The 19,821-nt window shown below is 27.9% G+C and overlaps 1 long non-coding RNA gene across 1 annotated transcript in view; it reads right to left on the bottom strand.

Annotated features, from left to right (window-relative positions):
* Positions 1-19,821, bottom strand: part of LOC124418693 — a 97,295-nt gene that overhangs the window by 52,125 nt on the left and 25,349 nt on the right. Inside the window, exon 2 of the long non-coding RNA XR_006940155.1 lies at positions 18,752-18,780. This is a non-coding gene — a long non-coding RNA (uncharacterized LOC124418693). The remainder of the gene's footprint in view (positions 1-18,751; positions 18,781-19,821) is intronic.

Raw genomic sequence — 19,821 nt, 5'->3', positions numbered from 1 at the left:
AATAAAAATTTCATGGAATAAACCATATATTTGTTCTACTAAAAAGGATTTGAAAACTCTACAACATTTTTCACATACTACTACTACGATTGACCCATAAAACTTTACAACATATGTTTAGTTGAACAAAAAAATGGAACCAATTAATTTTGGTTATTAAAAGTTATAAAGAGAAAAAAAAAAGAATAATAAATGAACTAAAGAAAATTAAAAAAAAAATTGTCATTAATAGTTAAATGAATATTAATTAATTGTATTGTATTAAAAATATTATGCAGATAATTTTAAAAATTACAAAAAAAAAACTGGAAAAAACCTACAACAACAAATAATAATCTATAAATAAAAAAATTTATAAATGTTTTAATTGTATAGTTTACAACTGCCAAAAGGAAAAGAAAATATTTATCGTAATCTAACAGCTGTTTTAAGGGCACTTCACACGATCATACTTTACGTACGTAAAGTCTAAACACAAAAAAGAGAATACATTGGTATAAAACAATAACAAAGTAAGATTGAAACAGCTGTTTCACCTTTTATACCTTACAACACTATAGTAGGTAGGGTATTATACGTTTGTGCTGATATTTGTAACACACAAAAATATTGGTCCTATACCCACCTTAAAGTATACCGATCGATTCAGAATCATTTTTAAGACATGTCCGTCTGTCCATGTAAACCTTTCTGCGCAAGGTACAGGCCGCAATTTTCATGATAATTTGATGAAATTTGTATGTTTTTAAGACACAGGGACGAAACCTATTGTGAATGGTTGAAATCCATACATTATTTTATCTAGCCCCCATACAACCGTACCTCTCGATTTGCGCTTTTTATGTCATAATTACGTCAAATATAATATTATCTCCATAAATATTGACACAAATAAGTTTTATATAAGTATAAATGACACTGAAGATTTTCGTAATGAACGGACCTTATTTGACCCTAGCCCCCATACAAGCCCCCTTTAAAAAAATGTCTTAAACGTCTAAAATTCACTTGTAACCATTTGTATCGCAATGAAATTCAACACAACAAATTGTCAACATAAAAGTTTCTTAATGAAAAATAAAATGTTAAAAAATATCCATGGTGTAGGGTATTATATGGTCGGGGCATGCCCGACAATACTTTCCTACTTGTTTTGTATGTGTTAACATAAAAATACATCCCTGATCTAATGTGACCTGCTTGTTTTTTGAATCATTTAAAAAAAATGAAGAGACCCATAAGACTGTCAAATTTTCCAATCCTTATTCTCTCTCAATGTGTGATAATTTCATAACATATCGCCTTTCGACGATCCCATCCGTACTCTTCTACACAAAATATTGAGAGATCATTTGACTTGTGTGATCGTGTTAAGCCGGCTTAAGTGATTCCCCAGAGCATCTTTTTGTTGTCATAAAGAGCTTTTAAAAATGAGTAAAAAAGCGAAAATTTCATATCTTACGACACAATATCTCGAAAATCTATTTTGATCAATTGTGATTACGTTTTAGTTTAGTTAAATTTTTAAGAAAAATAAAACTTGATCTCATAGCTTCGATAATAATCAATTTCTATTGTCCTATATTGTCCTATACAATTTAACCCTTTCACGCACAAAGCGGTTATTTCACTTCACCACACATTTTAATTTGATGTATATCGATAATTTCTAATGAAAAATAGAAAAAGTGTTTTCGTAGGATATCGCAGGATATTATCCTTTAAGGCATGTAGTGACATAAAATTCTAAAAAATAAAGTATTTTTCTTTAGAAATAACCATTTACTGTAGCATTGAACTTAAAAATAAGCGCTTTAAATAGAAAGAAAAGCTAAATCTCAATATAACCTAGTAAATTGACATCAAGTTTTCAATAACAACCGTTGTCAAAGTAAATGCATACGTACGACAAACAATGCAACAATTCGTTGTCGAAATTTTACAGTCGTTGTCTAAATGTTAACAGACGTGGTAAGCTCACTATTTACAACAATCCGTGTTCTCTGTATATACTTTAACAACGAATGTTAATAAAAAATTGTAAATACTTTTGTGACAATTTTATACCAGGCGTGTAGATTTCACTTAAGTGTCTCCTTTGTAAGCGGAAGAGTGGACACTTGAAAAACAAACTTAAACTTTTTGCTGTATCTTTGTAATTTATGGGGTAACGATTGACTTTCTTGCACATGTTAAAATAGCTAGTCATGTGGACGTCCCGTGGCTCAATTGTAGGTTCAATAGGTTGTTCGGAAACATAAACAATTTTGTATTTTATTAATGGGCGTGGCGATAAGTCATTATCACAAATATGTCCATTATTTTACATGTGTTAAATGGATGCATAGTTTGAAGATTCCCTCTATAATAGCCAGCCAGATATATACGAATTTTTGTAGTTCAGAAGCGAGGTGACAGGCATCCAATTGCTAATCCGCCCAAAGTTGTTTGTGTAAAGTTCGGGGCTTCTAGATAGAATAGGTTCTTAGATATACGATATTTTTGTAGAACTTCCCATTATTATTCATTTTTTTATGATATTTTAAATATCTTTATGTATCGTTAACAATAAACTGAGAAACTTTAGCATCACATGGGCCAACGGTTTTAGAGGTTGTAAAAAATGATCCCGTAAAGTTTAAAATTTCTCCAACACATGTCGATGGATTTGAAGTTTTCACTGAATTACATCCAAACCCATAAAACGAAATCTCATACATTTAAAGCGTACTTATATATTTTTATGGAGAGATATGTATATAGGGGCAACATTAGGATCGATTATGCGAAGCGCTAACAGAAGAAGTAGGAATTCTAATTATATGAGAATCTATAAGAGGAACTTTTTTGATACTTTTATATACCCTACACGATTGTAGTGGAAAGAGCTTTGAAGGATTTGTGCTGACGCTTAGTAATATTAGTTTTGCACTAACCTTAAAGTATAATTATTACATTTTGCCTGTTAGTCAGTGTAATTTTTTTAAATCCAGGAATGAAGTCTATTAACTCGCTAACGGACTAGTTTATTCCTAGTCTATGCACTATTAGGGCTACTTAGAACTACTATATAGTCTAGTAAACTTAGTGTATAGACAGCTCTAAGGACTAGACTATTGTCAAGTCTTAGGACTAGTCTATAAACTATTACATGACTGACTATAAACTACTCTCTGGACTAAAAAGAGAGGAAAAGAAATAAACACGCCTGGTACCAAATTGACACTTAAGAGTTTATAATTTTTCAATAACATACGTTGTCAAAGTTTATACATAGGTACTCACTATTGACAGCGGAGTGTTTGTCAATTGTGAGCTTATTGCAATTTTGACAATGTTGCATTGTCAATATTAATTAGTGTTGTTGTCATATGTTTGTACATACTTTAACAACGGATGTTATTAAAAAATTATAAACACTTTGTTGTTAATTTGGTACCAAGTGTATATATTTTCTTTTTTTCTCTGTGTAGATCATGAACTAATCATCTTACAAATCTATAAAGTAATGATTTCATAAATTTATGAATTAGTTAATGAACAAATCTATAGAGTAATCAATTGACTTATTTTTGGACTTGGACTTTTAAATGTTTGCATAATGTTTAATATTTAAAGAATAATAACTTTCGATTTCAAAAAGTATTGAAAATAGCATAACTGTACAGAATTTTCCTTATCTGTAATGACTTTTTAGAACAATTTATATTCAAATATTCTCGCATATTGAATTGTCTAACTAAAGCCCTCAGAATGCTTAAATGATCTTAATATATTTTGCCATAAATTTAGAAAAATTTCCTTCATTTATAAGGTTCAAATAAAATAATAACTTCAATAAGTACAAATCAATAAAAACAATTACGAAATCTTAAATTTAATGGAATTTAACTGGGGAATTACAAAGCAATTCTCAAAACTTTTAATTTTGTATAAATTATTGATTTATTGTCTGAAAACACGTTTAAATCTTTCAAATAAAATGTAATTTATAAACAGTATTGTTCAAAACCAAAACAACTTTTTCAGTATAAGTTTTCTGTTTCAAACTTAAAAAAATGTTCAACACTTTGTATAATAGACTATGTTCTTATGATTTTTACCATATTTACACTCTCAGAACAGTATTGTTCAAAACCAAAACAATTGAATTAACTTTTCTGTTTAAAACTCAAAAAACTTTCAACACCTTGTAAAATAAAATATGTTCTTATGGTCTTCAACTTTCTTACACTCTCAGCTTATCAGTTGCTTAGGATTCGAACAATACTGTATTTTTGTGTAAACTAAAAACAGAAAAAATTTGTCATAACCAAAAATTAAAAGTTTAAGAACAATTCAAATGAAATGGAAATGAAAAAAATTATTACATTGAAAACATGTGTTATTTGTTAAAAACATATCTCACGAAAAAAACAGAACTATTAAATAACTTTATATTATAAATATAAATAAAATTAACTAATAAATACTGCTACTAAATAAATAATTTTATTTTATTTTTTTTTAACTACTTAATGCATTGAAAACAAAACTATGTTTTATAAATTATTAATAAAACAAAAGAACCTAAATAAAAAGTGGAAAAACACAGTGCTACAAAAAAATAACAAACATACTAATATTTAAAAATCTGAAATACTGTTATAAGGTCCTTTTGACAGACTAGATTTTTACATTTAAAGACAGTATTACACAGTGATTAAAATTACTAATATATTAGTAACCAAAATGCATATTTTCTCCTATGCATACGTATGTAATATTAAAATATAAATATATTTTATGAATATAATATATTTAATTGCTCCCATTCGAAATATTTCTAGTATTTTTGCTAAAAATATTTACTCATACAAACTATTGCATATTATAGCTTACAGACAAATATAAAATGTCTTCACTTACAATATATTACGCAGCAACTCGCTAACATATTTATAATACCCACATATATGGCATATGGTTTGCCTATAATATTAAAATATTTTCCTACACAAATTATTCGAAGTCAACAATATTGAAGCCATGCAAGCAGTAATATACGAACATAAAATGTACGCAAGCAGAGCATATATGTGCCGACGAAAACACGAAACAAAACGATAGTCGCGACTATCAGGTTACAATATTTTTACTATCAAACTTAAATATTATTTACTATAGGAAATGACTTATGGTCTAAAATTTAACATTTCATGTTGAACTTGAAAAATTATAAAATGTGAAAAATGTATGCAAGATATAACCAAATTTTATTTAGAAAATAATTGAAAACGTTTATATCTATGTATGTTTTATGTATATTATGGGAAAAATGTATGCATGAAATAAGCAAATTTTAATTAGAAAATTTTTGAATTGAATTATTGAATGTATGTATTTATTAAATTTATGTTTAATTTTTATGTGGAGTATTAAAATGTATGTATTTGTATTGATTGTAATTAGCATTAGCATTTACTAATATTTAAACTCTGGTTTTATGTATATTATGGGAAAAATGTATGCATGAAATAAGCAAATTTTAATTAGAAAATTTTTGAATTGAATTATTGAATGTATGTATTTATTAAATTTATGTTTAATTTTTATGTGGAGTATTAAAATGTATGTATTTGTATTGATTGTAATATAATTAGAAAAAATTATATAAATTCTTAGAGGATTATACGAATGTAAAAATATATTCAAATATGTATATATGTATGTAAAAATTGTTTTTACAGGCTATATTTAAACATATTGTTTGTAACAGGATGATAAATTCAATATAAAGCAAGAAACACTAACAATAAGTTTGTAAACAGGTAGTAATGCATTAGTAGTGTCTAATAATGAAGGAAATTATAGGTATTTTAGAAATTTGTAACAGGATGGCAAAAAATTGAGAGGGGACATAAAAACATAAAAAGTTGTTTTTGTAATTTTACATTGTGAAAGGTTAAAACAACAAAAATGTATGAGTGTATTACATACATATACATGTATGTTTTTCATATGCATGTACATATGTATACATATGTCACATTTCTATAAATTATTATTACATACTCTCAATTATCTTACAATAATGAATGAACAGGCGCGAAGAAAAAAATATATAGGTGTTAATAAATTTGCATATGCCATTGCCAACCTTTTGAATTTGCATGCGAGAGACTAAATAATAATGATATTTCTTTCCTCCTCTCTCTCTACCACAAATTCAAGTAAAGCAAAAAAAAGGATCTTGCGTAAACCATCGTTAAGGAATGTGCGTAAAATGATAAAGTAGGAAAGATAAGTTCTACTACAGGTCATTTTTATGACGAATGTTTTTTTTGCATCACACGTACATATCTTCTTCCCTCCACCAATTCAAAGGTAAAGCAAAAAATGACCTAGCGTAATCCACCGTTATGGAATGTGCGTGAAAAGTAGGAAAGAAAAGTGCTGTTACAGGTCATTTTTATGACGAATGTGTTTTTGTTATTGTTTCACACATACTTACATACATACATATGTATATTTATAACTGGTGTATATATGTATGTATGCATATTTTATTATTACATACTCACAATGATCTTAAACAATAATGAATGAACAGGCGCGAAGAAAAATATACATAGCTATTAATAAATTTACATATTGAATTTTTGAATTTACATGAGAAAGACTAAATAATAATGATATATCCTTCTTCTTCTCTCCACCACCAATTCAGGCATAGCAAAAAAAAAATGACCTTGCGTAAACCACCGTGTAGGAATGTGCGTAAAACGGTAAAGTAGGAAAGAGAAGTACTGTTATATAAAAAAATCAGTAATAAAAAAAGTAATAATATGAATATGTACATGTGAAGCAATAACAAAAAACACACTCGTCATAAAAATGACCTATAACAGTACTTCTCTTTCCTACTTTACCGTTTTACGCACATTCCTACACGGTGGTTTACGCAAGGTCATTTTTTTTTTTGCTATGCCTGAATTGGTGGTGGAGAGAAGAAGAAGGATATATCATTATTATTTAGTCTTTCTCATGTAAATTCAAAAATTCAATATGTAAATTTATTAATAGCTATGTATATTTTTCTTCGCGCCTGTTCATTCATTATTGTTTAAGATCATTGTGAGTATGTAATAATAAAATATGCATACATACATATATACACCAGTTATAAATATACATATGTATGTATGTAAGTATGTGTGAAACAATAACAAAAACACATTCGTCATAAAAATGACCTGTAACAGCACTTTTCTTTCCTACTTTTCACGCACATTCCATAACGGTGGATTACGCTAGGTCATTTTTTGCTTTACCTTTGAATTGGTGGAGGAAGAAGATATGTACGTGTGATGCAAAAAAAACATTCGTCATAAAAATGACCTGTAGTAGAACTTATCTTTCCTACTTTATCATTTTACGCACATTCCTTAACGATGGTTTACGCAAGATCCTTTTTTTGCTTTACTTGAATTTGTGGTAGAGAGAAGAGGAAAGAAATATCATTATTATTTAGTCTCTCGCATGCAAATTCAAAAGGTTGGCAATGGCATATGCAAATTTATTAACACCTATATATTTTTTTCTTCGCGCCTGTTCATTCATTATTGTAAGATAATTGAGAGTATGTAATAATAATTTATAGAAATGTGACATATGTATACATATGTACATGCATATGAAAAACATACATGTATATGTATGTAATACACTCATACATTTTTGTTGTTTTAACCTTTCACAATGTAAAATTACAAAAACAACTTTTTATGTTTTTATGTCCCCTCTCAATTTTTTGCCATCCTGTTACAAATTTCTAAAATACCTATAATTTCCTTCATTATTAGACACTACTAATGCATTACTACCTGTTTACAAACTTATTGTTAGTGTTTCTTGCTTTATATTGAATTTATCATCCTGTTACAAACAATATGTTTAAATATAGCCTGTAAAAACAATTTTTACATACATATATACATATTTGAATATATTTTTACATTCGTATAATCCTCTAAGAATTTATATAATTTTTTCTAATTATATTACAATCAATACAAATACATACATTTTAATACTCCACATAAAAATTAAACATAAATTTAATAAATACATACATTCAATAATTCAATTCAAAAATTTTCTAATTAAAATTTGCTTATTTCATGCATACATTTTTCCCATAATATACATAAAACATACATAGATATAAACGTTTTCAATTATTTTCTAAATAAAATTTGGTTATATCTTGCATACATTTTTCACATTTTATAATTTTTCAAGTTCAACATGAAATGTTAAATTTTAGACCATAAGTCATTTCCTATAGTAAATAATATTTAAGTTTGATAGTAAAAATATTGTAACCTGATAGTCGCGACTATCGTTTTGTTTCGTGTTTTCGTCGGCACATATATGCTCTGCTTGCGTACATTTTATGTTCGTATATTACTGCTTGCATGGCTTCAATATTGTTGACTTCGAATAATTTGTGTAGGAAAATATTTTAATATTATAGGCAAACCATATGCCATATATGTGGGTATTATAAATATGTTAGCGAGTTGCTGCGTAATATATTGTAAGTGAAGACATTTTATATTTGTCTGTAAGCTATAATATGCAATAGTTTGTATGGGTAAATATTTTTAGCAAAAATACTAGAAATATTTTGAACAGAACCATTTTTTAAATATGCATATTTTTAAATATGAGGTAAATGCATATTTATTGCAAAGTCAAAAATAAAAATATAAAAGCATTTACTAATATTTAAACTCTGGTATTACATTTACTTTTCTATTTTGCAGCACCGTGTAATAATTACACAAAATCTTTTACAACTAAAGCTAATTTTTTTAAAGAAATCTAATGGAATCTTATAATAAATATAAATTGTAAATTTGTTTACTTTAATGTGCTCGCCTAAAATATTTTAAAAATTTTCTCCCTTTTTTTTGCAAAAAATTGTAAATTTACAAAAAAAAATAATTTTTAACATTCCCACCGTTTGTTCTAATTATTTGTTATTAAAGTTAACAGCTAAACTAATAAACAAATTTAAATGTTTATAAAGAATAAAAAAAAAAAAAAAACAACTTTTAAATGTAAATTGTACTTTGAGCTTATTTGTCTCGTAAATTGTTTACCGTTTTTAAGTTATCTAAACCAAGTTTAAACTTTAGTTTTAATTGTTTAATATTGAAAAAACAAAACAAGAAAACTAAATGAAATGTAAACTATAATTTGCATTTATGGAATAAATTAATAGATCTCTTAATGTAAATGATAAGAATAAATAATTGATAAACAATTAATAAAAAAAATTAACAAATATAAATAAATAAATGAATAAATAATATAACTGTTGTACATGAAACTTTAAAAAAAAGTAAAAATGCAGTATTTTTTTTTTAATACCAGTCAAGGCTAAGTATTCAAATGCTAAATGTGTTTAGATGAAAAATGAAGGTTTTGTCGTCATCCAACAAACTGAGGACAAAAATAAATTAAAAATACAAAACACTTACGAAAAACATAGCTACAACTAAAGAAGAACAAAACTCAACTAGAACTGAACTAGAAATGAACTAGAATTGAACTAGAAATGAACTAGAACTGAACAAGAACTGAACTAGAACTAAACTAGAACTGAACTAGAATTTAACTAGGACAGAACTAAAACTGAATTAGAACTAAACTAAACTAGAACTGAACTAGAACTGAAGTAGAACTGAACTAGAACTGAACTACTAGAACTTAACTAGATCTGAACTAAAACTAAACTAATGCTGAACTAGAACTGAACTAGAAATGAATAGGACTGAAGTGGAATTAAACTTTAACTGAACTTGAACTAAACTAGAACTGAACTAGAACTGAACTAGAACTGAAATAGAACTGAAATAGAACTGAACTAGAACTAGAACTGAACTAGAATTGAACTAGAATTGAACTAGAACTGAACTAGAACTGAACTAGAACTGAACTAGAACTGAACTAGGACTGAACTAGAACTGAACTGAACTAAACTATAACTGAAATAAACTAGAACTGAACTAGAACTAAACTGAAGCGGAACTTTAGATAAAAACCATATGTGAATGTTAATATAAAATGTCAGTTATTGTATAATTTATATGTATTTTATATAATTATTACAAAAGAACCCATAACATTTACACATTTTCAATAATCTGGCAACAATTATTGCCGGCCTTTTTTGTTTAATTTTTAAAAATTTAAATGTGTTAGACTGTCTTTATATCCATGTCTCAAAATCATGTGTAAAAAACTTTTTATGTAAATCGAAATTTAAAAAATTCCTTAAATAAATTAAACAGTAATTGATATATTGAGAATAATTCTGATATGATTTTCAATTAATTGCCATAGTTGCACATTGAAAGACTCATCTACATTTTGTTGTTATGTTAAATAAATCAGGAAGTTTTGCAACATTTTAACTGTCATCTATTTGTTTCTCGTTTTTATGTTGACTTTGTACATTTTTTTGTATTATAATCATATTGTTTTAATAGTTGTTGACTGCCGTTGTTGGTGGCTCATTTTGGTCTTACCCCAGTTAGTTTCAGAAATCTGTCAACATAAATAACCAACAACAATTGTAAACTATAACTTTATTTTTATTAAACAAAAAATTAAAAAGAAAAATAATACATATCATGCAAATGCTAAAGAAGGCATGTTGTAGTTTTTTTTTGTCAATAAAACTTAAAAATATTAAATTAAAGCAAAACCAACAAAATTACAACGTATGAGTAAGAGAGTAACCCAGCAAACATAATTAAAGGTACACAATATGTATTAAAGGTTTGAGAACGATTCAATAAAAATACATCAAACTGGGAAATATTTCGTTCTTTTTAATTTTAATTCAAAATATAATTCGGTTTGAGAAACCTTTGAAAATGCAACTCTGTTATAGCTATTTGAACTAAAAGTGTATGCTGGTAAATTTCTAAATATGAGTAGAGTACAAATACAAGTACTTGTCTTACTGCCTTAGTTTTTTTCTTCACTGTTGTTGGTGTTTTCTTTATGAAACCCTACACCGCCATTAATGGTAATATGGGTTAATGCTGAGGTTAGCAGTAAATTTGTTCAAAAAAAAAAAAAAAAAAATGTAGGTACGAAAAAAATGTGCAAGATCATTTTTAGTTCTAGTTCAATTTTAGTTCAGTTCTAGTTCATTTCTAGTTCAGTTCTAGTTCAGTTCTATTTCAGTTCTAGTTCAGTTCTAGTTCAGTTCTAGTTCAGTTCTAGTTCAGTTCTAGTTCAGTTCTAGTTCAGTTCTAGTTCAGTTCTAGTTCAGTTCTAGTTCAGTTCTAGTTCAGTTCTAGTTCAGTTCTAGTTCAGTTCTAGTTCAGTTTAGTTCAGTTCTAGTTCAGTTCTAGTTCAGTTCTAGTTCAGTTCTAGTTCAGTTCTAGTTCAGTTCTAGTTCAGTTCTAGTTCAGTTCTAGTTCAGTTCTAGTTCAGTTCTAGTTCAGTTCTAGTTCAGTTCTAGTTCAGTTCTAGTTCAGTTCTAGTTCAGTTCTAGTTCAGTTCTAGTTCAGTTCTAGTTCAGTTCTAGTTCAGTTCTAGTTCAGTTCTAGTTCAGTTCTAGTTCAGTTCTAGTTCAGTTCTAGTTCAGTTCTAGTTCAGTTTTAGTTCACTTCTAATTCAGTTCTAGTTCAGTTTTAGTCCAGTTCTAGTTCGTTTCTAGTTCAATTCTAGTTCAATACTAGTTCAGTTCTAGTTCTCGTTCTAGTTCAGTTCTAGTTCAGTTCTAGTTCAGTTCTAGTTCAGTTCTAGTTCAGTTCTAGTTCAGTTCTAGTTCAGTTCTAGTTCAGTTCTAGTTCAGTTCTAGTTCAGTTCTAGTTCAGTTCTAGTTCAGTTCTAGTTCAGTTCTGTTCAGTTCTAGTTCAGTTCTAGTTCAGTTCTTAGTTCAGTTCTAGTTCAGTTCTAGTTCAGTTCTAGTTCAGTTCTAGTTCAGTTCTAGTTCAGTTCTAGTTCATTTCTAGTTCAGTTCTAGTTCAGTTCTAGTTCAGTTCTACTTCAGTTCTAGTTCAGTTCTAGTTCAGTTCTAGATCAGTTCTAATCGAATTCTAGTTCGTTTCGTAGAGTATTCGTATAGTTTTAAACTGCCGACTAAATATTTATTTTTTTAAATTGTTTAAAAAACCTGTTTATACCTCATAGCTTGATTATCTACTCCATACTTTTGAATGTTAAGAAAAATAGAAGAGATCTGCTACTACTGGGCACAAGTTCACTACAACAAGTTTTTTTATGGACTTAAAAAAACGTTTTTTGAATAAGAATTTCACAATTTTCACTCATTACTAGAAAAACAAAAACAACTTAATAAATGCAATGCAAATTTAGCACAAACCATAAAACAGAGAGAATAAAAAAATAACAATAAAAAGAATTTATTTAAATGTTTTATAATTTGATTTAATAAATGTTTAACTAACAGTTGACGTGACTTAAGGGGCAAAACCCTTGAGAGCGAGAGACTTTTAGTGCAACACACAAAACACTTTCATTAATGATCTGGGGAGTTTTTTCGTTAATAAGCGGGAAATTTTCATTATCTTTTCTTTGCCTAATTAAGGTGTTAACTTGTTTTATTTGCATAAGTAATTCTTTCTTTTTCTGCTGATATTTATCTGGAGTAAACAAGAGATAAAGTGAGACTTTTATATTTTTATCTAAATGTCTGCAATAAAATAATTTTATTTTTTTTGGTCGAAGTTTTGTTTTATTTTAATTTTTTTTGTTCAAAAACAATAAACTTTAAAGAATAATTTTGCATGAATTTCATAGAATATTTTGGACACTTTTGTGATGTTTTATGAAAAATTATGCTGAGATTTGTTTAACAAATATTTATTAAGTATGTTTTACTTTTTTTTAATAAAATAAAAAAAATTATTGTTTATTTCATTTTAAATAAAATGTCAGTTATTTTAAAATCTTTTTTATTTGATCACATGTGCAAAATTAAAACGAGATCATGAAATGTGATCTTCAGAAATACGTTACCCTACAAGGGATACATGTAAACCTGTCAAGTAGCTGGTGAAAAGAGTTCAGAAAAGTAATGTCAAAATCTTATAAAATTATTGTATGTCATAATAAATTATAACATATAACACAATAATAAAAAAAACGTTTTCAAATACTTAGAATTTTTAATTTTAAATTATCTAAAAAAAAATTAATGATGAAATAAATTTTAAAGCTTAATAGGGTTTTTCACAATCACCTAAACTCTCTCGAGTAATATATAGATTTTTTTAATTCATTATAAAGAATTTGCAATATAAACAAGTATTTAGACGTAAATTAAACTTATAATTATATTTATTTAATTATTTTATCTGGAATTGTTTTTTAACCCCATTGTTGCTACTTAAAGTGTAGTAGATAAATTATTTTATAAAAAAAAGAACTTGTTAAATGCTTTAGAGATAAAGATTGTTGTTAACCTAGTAAATGTTTACTATTATTAATTATTTATTTAGTTCTTTAACAAAGAAACTTAAAAAATGGAAAAAAATTATGGTAGGTCTTTGTAAAGAAGACATAAAAAGAGACAATGACAAAATAATATTTGATCTGTTAACAAACAGAAATAATGAACATTAAAGTTTTAGTTCAGTTCTAGTTTAGCCTTAGTTCCGTCCTAGTTTAGTTTTAGTTATCTTCTAGTTTAGTTCTACTTCAGTTCTAGTTCAGTTCTAGTTCAGTTCTAGTTCAGTTCCAGTTCAGTTCTAGTTCAGTTCTACTTCAGTTCTAGTTCAGTTCTAGTTCAGTTCTAGTTTAGTTCTAGTTCAGTTCTAATTCATTTCTAGTTCAGTTCTAGTTCAGTTCTAGTTTAGTTCTAGTTTAGTTCTAGTTCAGTTCTAGTTCAGTTCTAGTTCAGTTCTAGTTCAGTTCTAGTTCAGTTCTAGTTCAGTTTCTAGTTCAGTTCTAGTTTCAGTTCTAGTTCAGTTCTAGTTCAGTTCTAGTTCAGTTCTAGTTCAGTATAGTTCAGTTCTAGTTCAGTTCTAGTTCAGTTCTAGTTCAGTTCTAGTTCAGTTCTAGTTCAGTTCTAGTTCAGTTCTAGTTCAGTTCTAGTTCAGTTCTAGTTCAGTTCTAGTTCAGTTCTAGTTCAGTTCTAGTTCAGTTCTAGTTCAGTTCTAGTTCAGTTCTAGTTCAGTTCTAGTTCAGTTCTAGTTCAGTTCTAGTTCAGTTCTAGTTCAGTTCTAGTTCAGTTCTAGTTCAGTTCTAGTTCAGTTTAAGTTCAGTTCTAGTTCAGTTCTAGTTCAGTTCTAGTTCAGTTTTAGTTCAGTTCTAGTTCAGTTCTAGTACAGTTTTAGTTCAATTCTAGTTCAGTTCTAGTTTAGTTCTAGTTCAGTTCTGGTTCAGTTCTAGTTCAGTTCTAGTTCAGTTCTAGTTCAGTTCTAGTTCAGTTCTAGTTCTAGTTCAGTTCTAGTTCAGTTCTGGTTCAGTTCTAGTTCAGTTCTAGTTCAGTTCTAGTTCAGTTCTAGTTCAGTTCTAGTTCAGTTCTATTTCAGTTCTAGTTCAGTTCTAGTTCAGTTCTAGTTCAGTTCTAGTTCAGTTCTAGTTCAGTTCTAGTTCAGTCAGTTCTAGTTCAGTTCTAGTTCAGTTCTAGTTCAGTTCTAGTTCAGTTCTAGTTCAGTTCTAGTTCAGTTCTAGTTCAGTTCTAGTTCAGTTTTAGTTCACTTCTAATTCAGTTCTAGTTCAGTTTTAGTCCAGTTCTAGTTCAGTTCTAGTTCAATTCTAGTTCAATACTAGTTCAGTTCTAGTTCAGTTCTAGTTCAGTTCTAGTTCAGTTCTAGTTCAGTTCTAGTTCAGTTCTAGTTCAGTTCTAGTTCAGTTCTAGTTCAGTTCTAGTTCAGTTCTAGTTCAGTTCTAGTTCAGTTCTAGTTCAGTTCTAGTTCAGTTCTAGTTCAGTTCTAGTTCAGTTCTAGTTCAGTTCTAGTTCAGTTCTAGTTCAGTTCTAGTTCAGTTCTAGTTCAGTTCTAGTTCAGTTCTAGTTCAGTTCTAGTTCAGTTCTAGTTCATTTCTAGTTCAGTTCTAGTTCAGTTCTAGTTCAGTTCTACTTCAGTTCTAGTTCAGTTCTAGTTCAGTTCTAGATCAGTTCTAATCGAATTCTAGTTCGTTTCGTAGAGTATTCGTATAGTTTTAAACTGCCGACTAAATATTTATTTCTTTTAAATTGTTTAAAAAACCTGTTTATACCTCATAGCTTGATTATCTACTCCATACTTTTGAATGTTAAGAAAATAGAAGAGATCTGCTACTACTGGGCACCAAGTTCACTACAACAAGTTTTTTTATGGACTTAAAAAAACGTTTTTTGAATAAGAATTTCACAATTTTCACTCATTACTAGAAAAACAAAAACAACTTAATAAATGCAATGCAAATTTAGCACAAACCATAAAACAGAGAGAATAAAAAAATAACAATAAAAAGAATTTATTTAAATGTTTTATAATTTGATTTAATAAATGTTTAACTAACAGTTGACGTGACTTAAGGGGCAAAACCCTTGAGAGCGAGAGACTTTTAGTGCAACACACAAACACTTTCATTAATGATCTGGGGAGTTTTTTTCGTTAATAAGCGGGAAATTTTCATTATCTTTTCTTTGCCTAATTAAGGTGTTAACTTGTTTTATTTGCATAAGTAATTCTTTCTTTTTCTGCTGATATTTATCTGGAGTAAACAAGAGATAAAGTGAGACTTTTATATTTTTATCTAAATGTCTGCAATAAAATAATTAAATTTTTTTGGTCGAAGTTTTGTTTTATTTTAATTTTTTTTGTTCAAAAACAATAAACTTTAAAGAATAATTTTGCATGAATTTCATAGAATATTTTGGACACTTTTGTGATGTTTTATGAAAAATTATGCTGAGATTTGTTTAACAAATATTTATTAAGTATGTTTTACTTTTTTTTAATAAAATAAAAAAATTATTGTTTATTTCATTTTAAATAAAATGTCAGTTATTTTAAAATCTTTTTTTATTTGATCACATGTGCAAAATTAAAACGAGATCATGAAATGTGATCTTCAGAAATACGTTACCCTACAAGGGATACATGTAAACCTGTCAAGTAGCTGGTGAAAAGAGTTCAGAAAAGTAATGTCAAAATCTTATAAAATTATTGTATGTCATAATAAATTATAACATATAACACAATAATAAAAAAAACGTTTTCAAATACTTAGAATTTTTAATTTTAAATTATCTAAAAAAAAATTAATGATGAAATAAATTTTAAAGCTTAATAGGGTTTTTCACAATCACCTAAACTCTCTCGAGTAATATATAGATTTTTTTAATTCATTATAAAGAATTTGCAATAAACAAGTATTTAGACGTAAATTAAACTTATAATTATATTTATTTAATTATTTTATCTGGAATTGTTTTTCTTAACCCCATTGTTGCTACTTAAAGTGTAGTAGATAAATTATTTTATAAAAAAAAGAACTTGTTAAATGCTTTAGAGATAAAGATTGTTGTTAACCTAGTAAATGTTTACTATTATTAATTATTTATTTAGTTCTTTAACAAAGAAACTTAAAAAATGGAAAAAAATTATGGTAGGTCTTTGTAAAGAAGACATAAAAAGAGACAATGACAAAATAATATTTGATCTGTTAACAAAACAGAAATAATGAACATTAAAGTTTTAGTTCAGTTCTAGTTTAGCCTTAGTTCCGTCCTAGTTTAGTTTTAGTTATCTTCTAGTTTAGTTCTACTTCAGTTCTAGTTCAGTTCTAGTTCAGTTCTAGTTCAGTTCCAGTTCAGTTCTAGTTCAGTTCTACTTCAGTTCTAGTTCAGTTCTAGTTCAGTTCTAGTTTAGTTCTAGTTCAGTTCTAATTCATTTCTAGTTCAGTTCTAGTTCAGTTCTAGTTTAGTTCTAGTTTAGTTCTAGTTCAGTTCTAGTTCAGTTCTAGTTCAGTTCTAGTTCAGTTCTAGTTCAGTTCTAGTTCAGTTCTAGTTCAGTTCAAGTTCAGTTCTAGTTCAGTTCTAGTTCAGTTCTAGTTCAGTTCTAATTCAGTTCTAGTTCAGTTCTAGTTCAGTTCTCGTTCAGTTCTAGTTCAGTTCTAGTTCAGTTCTAGTTCAGTTCTAGTTCGGTTCTAGTTCATTTCTAGTTCATTTCTAGTTCAGTTCTAGTCCAGTTCTAGTTCAGTTCTAGTTCAGTTCTAGTTCAGTTCTAGTTCAGTTCTAGGTCAGTTCTAGTTCAGTTCTAGTTCAGTTCTAGTTCAGTTCTTATAATGTAACTAAAAATCTTTCTTTTGTTCTAAAACCCCGATCTCTTTTGATAAAAATTTTGACTCCCTGAATTTTGAATACTGGAAATGACAAAAATTCGGACGATCATGAAATATAAGAACATTTCATTCACTTTACTCCTTGATCAGTGATCTATCAATAACTAACTAAACGTTCTCAACGATCTGAATATTATGTAATTTTTAATCTGCAGTTATATGAAAAAAAAACTAAAATATATCAACCCACATGGAATTTTTTTTAAAATACACAATTCAGGTGTTTTTTTTCGCTTCATAATTCTCAAGCTAATACATCATTATTTAAACAACTTAAAAGAAATATTCCAAACACGTTTTAAAGAAACTTATTGCATATTAAGAGTAAATAAACATATTAAATTTAAACTAAAAAATTTAACGAAATTTTTGTTTAATTTATCACTTTTATTTTTTCTAAAAGCAACACTTAAACAATTAAAGAATATTTGAATTTAGCAAAGTAAAGTCCCACCGTTTGTAGAATTTTATGGGAGAATAAACAAGCGGTATGATTTCAAGTTTGAAATTTTACAACAAAAGCAATGATAATAATCTTGTTGTAAATGTAACTGATAAAATGCAAACTCACTCAGTTATTGTTGTAATTGCAAAGAAACACACACACACTCCCATTTAAACAACCACCTACAGGTAAGCGATTTTTAATAGTAATAATTGTCAACAACCCATCCCTGTCAACTTGAAAATTTACAATTTTGCAAAAATAAAAAAATTATAATTAAAATTACAAATAAAAACACAACATGTGACTGATGTAAATCTTTAGTTCTAAATAAAAAAGTTATTTTTGTTGTTAAAATTACTTGTTAGCGTTAAATTTAATTATAAAATTTATTTTTTTAAAACAAATATTTTTTTGTTTAAATTTTAGTTAAAAAAATATTTTTAAAATTTTACAATTACTAAGTGCAGGTTTATTTGACTAATTACTAAAAAAAGTAATATTTAGTTAAACAAAACTGTGGGATGATTTTTTTAAAAACTTAGAAACGAATGACGAAATTTTTAATTTTTTTATAATGTAAAGTGAATTTTGTTGAAGAAAAGATGTAATAAACAATTAATTTTTTAAGGTTATTGAATGTTGGTTTAATAATAAAAAACTAATTAAGAATTAACATTTTTAAATTCTGAAATCTATCTAAAGAGCCAATCTTAATGTCATGAGAATTTCAATTACTAAAACAACTAAGGCTCAAAGAGAAGTTTTGAGAGTTCCCGAGATTTGGAAGCAATAGTTTGATAGATTTTAAAAGAAATCATAGTGATGAATACAAACATATATTGTCAAAAAATGTAATCGGCGATAAATATCTTTCATTATCTTTTATAAAAAGTTTATGACAAAAATCTTTTAAAAATTATGAAAAATCAAACTTACCGGAGGAATTCTGAAGATTTTGTTGAAACCTGGAATGAAAAAAAAATAGAATTGAAATATTTTTCAAAAAAAATTAAATGTAAAATAGTTTTCAATGCATAATCAGGCATAATTATGAGCACTATTCGGGGGGTACGCTTGTAGGGGGGCTAGGCGAAATAATGGACCGATTTGAACCATTTTCAATAGCGTTCATATATGAGCCCAAAATCCCTAATCGGGGGGTACGGTTGTATGGGGGCTTAACGAAATAATGGACCGATTTGAAACATTTTCTATAGCGTTCATATATAAGCCCAAAAGCCCTATTCGGGGGGTACGGTTGTATGGGGACTAGGCTAAACAATGGACCGATTTGAACCAGTAGCCTTCGTTTTATATTTGGGCTAAATGAAGATTTAACCAATTATGTTGGAAATTTCCATCTTTAGAGTGCGTACAAGCACTCAGACAGACAGACAGACAGACAGACAGACGGACGGGCATAGCTAAATCAACTGATAAAGTAATTCTGAGCCGTTTGGTGCACTTTAAGATAGGTGTAGGTCGGGTAAGCAGTCCTGCAGACAAATGGCCACCCGCTGTACCTGATTAAGTGGTGCTTTGGTTCGACCTCATATCAAATTATTCCATTTAAAAGACCGTGGGTATATTTGTATCACCCCTGCATCTCTTTACCCCGGGATTGCAATACACCAAGATGAGGATCGTTCATCAAGGAAACATGCCCCGGGGGGTCTTTAGGGTATATGTAATTATTGGGAACGTATTGGAAATTAGAATTTTAAAATAATCAGTTTTAACAACTTTATGAATTTCAACATAAAATGTCAATACCTGATTACTGTTTCCATAAGAATAGAAGTCAACTTATTGGCTGCATGCATTCTCTTACTACTTTCTGTTTTTCTCTAGATCTTTCAGAGATCAGTACAGAAAATGATCATGAGAATGCCGATCTTTATTAATTTGATATTAAAGCGGCAACAGTTTTTTTAATTTTTCCAGCAAACTCGTAAACTCTTTATTAAAAAGAAACCACCGATCGTCTACAATCAGTTAATAAAGCT

Source organism: Lucilia cuprina, chromosome 3 (assembly GCF_022045245.1).
Source record: "Lucilia cuprina isolate Lc7/37 chromosome 3, ASM2204524v1, whole genome shotgun sequence".
Taxonomy (NCBI): domain Eukaryota; kingdom Metazoa; phylum Arthropoda; class Insecta; order Diptera; family Calliphoridae; genus Lucilia; species Lucilia cuprina.
Note: the sequence above shows the minus strand (reverse complement) of the source record. Positions and strands in the feature narration are given on the sequence as shown.